Here is a 3,577-nt window from a genome sequence, read left to right as displayed (position 1 = left end):
AATGAAACTGTCACTGTGTGGATGCAGTGTGGTTACACCAGGAATATGCACAGTGAGACAGGTATTGGTCAGGACACAGTGGGAGCAGGAGCTAGGTAAGCAGAAAGGGGCTGGTGGAGTGTGTGAGTCTGGACAGGAAACAGATTAGAGTCCAGGGAAGCCCAATCAAGGCAGGAAGGCTTGGGCATCAACCAGAGACTGAGACAGACAGGCTGAGACAAGACCCTGGAGACCAGGCAGTTAATAAGGGGCTTTGAGAGCAGGGTTGAAAGCCCCAGATCATGAGTAGAGGTTCTTTGCTTTGGGGCTGATTTCATTTTGGCTGCTGGGTCAATTCTATTTCCCTTTAAAAAAAAACTTTGTTGAGACATAATTTGCATGCCATAAATCTACTCATTTAAAATATGCAGTTCAATAGGGTTGGTATATTCACAGAGTTGTGTACCTATCACCACAATCTAAGTTTAGAATATTTTCATCACCCCCACACAAATTGCATACCCGTTAGCAATCACTACCCATTTCCCCTTCCCACCAGCACCTGGCAACCACTAATCTATTTTCTGTCTCTATAGATTTGCCTGTTCTGGACATCTCGTATCAATGGAATCATGTACTATGTGGTCTTTTGTGACTGACTTCTTACATGTAGCATAATGTGTTCAAGGCTTATCCATGTCATAGCATGTATCAGTTCTACATTCCTTTTCATGGCTGAATAATATTTCATTGTATGGATATACCTGTTTTATTTATCCATTTATTAGGTGATGGACATTTGGGTTGCTTCCATTTTTTAGCTATTATGAATAACACTGCTATGAACATCGTGTACTAGTTTTAGTTTAGACATACATTTTCATTCTTCTTGGATATATACAGAGGAATATGATTACTGGGTCTTACGGAACCTTTATTTTTAAGCTTTTGAGGAGCTGCCAAACTGGTTTCTGAAGCAGCTGCCTCATTTTACATTTCCACCAGGAGACTGTGAGGGTTTCTATTTCTCCTCATCCTCACCAACACTTGTAATTATCTGTGTTTTTGATTCTAGCCCATCCTGGCAAGTGTGAGATGGTAATTCATTGTAATTTTGATTTGCATTTCCCTAAGGGCTAATAATATTGAACATCTTTTCATGTATTTATTGACTATGTGTATATCTTATTTGGAGAATGTCTACTCAAACGCATTATCCATTTCTAATTGACTCATTTGTGTTTTTCTTATTGAGTCATGAGAGTTCTTTATATATTCTGGATACCAGTTCTTTCTCAGATTCGTGATTTGCCAATATTTTCTCCTATTTTGTGGGTCATCTTTTCACTTTCTTGACGGTGCAGCACAAAAGTCTAAGTCGAAGTAGTTCACTTTATCTGTTTTGTCCTTGGGTTGTGCCTTTGGTGTCATGTGTAAGAAATCATTGCCTAATCCAAGCTTAAGGATTTTTAAGACTTTCGTAGTCTTGGCTCTTATATTTAGCACTCTAGTCCTTTTTGAATTAAATTTTGTGGATGGCGTGATGGAGGGGGTCCAATTTCATTATTTTGCATGTGGATATCCTTTGTCCATGTCTGTGTCAGAGGTCTGTGAACCAGAGCAACTCCATCTGGAATGGGAGCTGGGTAAAATAAGGCTGAGACCCACCGGGCTGCATTCCCAGATGCGTAACACATTCTAAGTCACAGGATGAGATAAGAAGTTGGCACAAAATACAGGTCATAAAGACCTTGCTGATAAAACAGGTTGTAGTAAAGAAGAGGACCCGGCCGGGCGCGGTGGCTCAAGCCTGTAATCCCAGCACTTTGGGAGGCCGAGACGGGCAGATCACGAGGTCAGGAGATCGAGACCATCCTGGCTAACACAGTGAAACCCCGTCTCTACTAAAAATACAAAAACTTAGCCGGGCGGGGTGGCGGGCGCCTGTAGTCCCAGCTACTCGGGAGGCTGAGGCAGGAGAATGGCGTAAACCCGGGAGGCGGAGCTTGCAGTGAGCTGAGATCCGGCCACTGCACTCCAGCCTGGGTGACAGAGCGAGACTCCGTCTCAAAAAAAAAAAAAAAAGAAGAGGACCCAAACCCACCAAAACCAAGATGGTGACAAAAGTGAGCTCTAGTCGTCTTCACTGCTACACTCCCACCAGTGCCATGACAGTTTGCAAATGCCACGGCAATGTTAGGAAGTTACCCTATCTGGTCTAAAAAGGGAAGGCATGAATAATCCACCCCTTGTTTATCATGTCATCAACAAATAACCATAAAAATGGGCAACCAGTAGCCCTTGGAACTGCTCTGTCTATGGAGTAGGCTTCTTTATTGCTTTACTTTCTTAATAAACTGCTTTCACTTTACTCTATGCATTCACCCTGAATTCTTTCTTGCGTGAGATCCAGGAACCTTCTCTTGGGGTCTGGATCAGAGCTCCTTTTAGGTAACATCTGGATGACCTCACAGGGGGTGGCATCGGTGTGCTCCCTGCCACCTCTGCTGGATGTTAACAACTAGGACTTAGAGAGACTTGAAGCTCCCATTTATTCAGTGGTTTTTACATGTTCTCTATACCAGTCCAGGCCTTGCTTTAATTGTATTAGAAAACATAAAATTGAAAGCAAAACTCCTACATTTTCATTTTGCAAAAGAAAATTGGTTAAACTCAAATAATTCCCCATTTGGCATTTAGTTTTGGGAGCCTCTAGCCTTTGTTATTATTTATTTATTTTTGTGCTGATACAGTTGAAATATCTCTCTTTCTATATCTCTAGGGCCTGTTTAACCAGGTGAAGAGTCCACACAAAGCTACAAAAATCAGTTGAAAATTAAAAAAAAAAAAAAAATAGTGGAGAATTAGTTTTCTTTGTCTATCTGATAAATGTCCCTAGACTTGTTTGTATGGCTTTGCATCAAACAGCAATCAGCATAAAAGGACAGCATTACTGGGTGGTGTGGCTTCTTGCAGAGGCAACTTTTCTCACAAGAGCTTAGTGATCCTACTCACCACCCTCCTCTGGGACAGGGCCAGGCCAGCTTGTCACCTGGGACTGGTGACATCTTCTCACTTGGCTTTTCCAGTGGGGTCCCTAGAGTCAAACATTTTAGAACGTTCATCTGGACTAGGCAGGATTAAGTGAGAATCTCTTTAGCATCTGCCTTTGTTAGAATTAGGTTCATCTGTCTGAAGGTAAGGCCTCAAATAAAAGTGGCTTGAAAATGACCCAAGTTTATTTCTCTCTCCAGTGGCCAGGGCTGGTGGGGTGGCTCTGCTCCATAGGTTCTGAGGGGCTGCCCTACCTCCTTAGCACAGCTTCTTATAGCACCAGAGGTCCAGCCATCACGTCTGCATTCCAGTCAGCAGGAAGAAAGGAGAGCAAAGAAGGGAATGTCCCTTCCCTTACAGTATGCTTTCCAGAAGTTGTATACCACCTCCAACTTCAGCCTTTGGCTAGGACTTAGTCTCAAGGACACACTTAGCCTTTAGCAATACTGCAAAATGCAGTGTTGTTATTCCACATGGACCTGTGCCTGGGTATAAACTGGGGCCTCTGTTGCAGAGGAAGCAGAACAGAATTGATATTGGGTGG

Source organism: Macaca fascicularis, chromosome 3 (genome assembly GCF_037993035.2).
Source record: "Macaca fascicularis isolate 582-1 chromosome 3, T2T-MFA8v1.1".
Taxonomy (NCBI): domain Eukaryota; kingdom Metazoa; phylum Chordata; class Mammalia; order Primates; family Cercopithecidae; genus Macaca; species Macaca fascicularis.
This window is presented reverse-complemented; position numbering follows the sequence as displayed.